Source organism: Mastomys coucha, unplaced genomic scaffold (genome assembly GCF_008632895.1).
Source record: "Mastomys coucha isolate ucsf_1 unplaced genomic scaffold, UCSF_Mcou_1 pScaffold21, whole genome shotgun sequence".
NCBI classification, from domain to species: Eukaryota; Metazoa; Chordata; class Mammalia; order Rodentia; family Muridae; genus Mastomys; species Mastomys coucha.
The window spans coordinates 142,358,341-142,359,226 of NW_022196904.1; positions in this window are offsets into that span (position 1 = coordinate 142,358,341).

The window sequence follows — 886 nt, forward strand, 5'->3', positions numbered from 1 at the left end:
AAGAAGGGGAACTACATCCCTGAAAAAGCAAAAATGCAATCTTCCAACAAAACTAAAAGAAGATAGACGCAGGTACAGAATTTCAGCTCTAATAACAAAACAGGAAGCAACAATTACTTTTCCTTAATATCTATTAATATCAATGGACTCAATTCCCCAATAAAAAGACATAGACTATCAGATTGGGTACATAAACAGGACCCAACATTTTATAGAATACGGGAAACCCACCTCAGTGACAAAGACAGACACTACCTCAGAATAAAAGGGTGCAAAACAATTCTCCAAGCCAATGGTCCCAAGAAAACAGCCGTAGTAGCCATTCTAATATTGAATAAAATCAACTTTCACCCTAAAGTGATCAAAAAAGATAAGGAGGGACACTTCATATTCATCAAAGGTATGATCTACCAAGATGAATTCTCAATTCTGAACCTCTATGCTCCAAATCAAAGGGCATCTACATTCATAAAAGAAACTTTACTAAAGCTCAAAGCACACATTACACCACACACAATAGTACTGGGAGATTTCAACACCCCAATCTCTGCAATGGACAGATTGTGGAAACAGAAACTAAACCAGGACACAGTGAGACTAAAGGAGGTTATGAAACAGATGGATTTAACGGATGTCTATAGAACATTTTATCCTAAAACAAAAGTATATACCTTCTTCTCATCACCTCATGATACCTTCTCCAAAATTGACCATATAATTGGTCACAAATCAGGCTTCAACAGATACAAGAAGATTGAAATATTTCCTTGTTTCCTATAAGATCACCATGGACTAAGGCTGCTCCTCAATAACAACATTAAACAATAGAATGCCACATACACGTGGAAGCTTAACAACACTCTACTCAATGATAATTTGGTCAAGG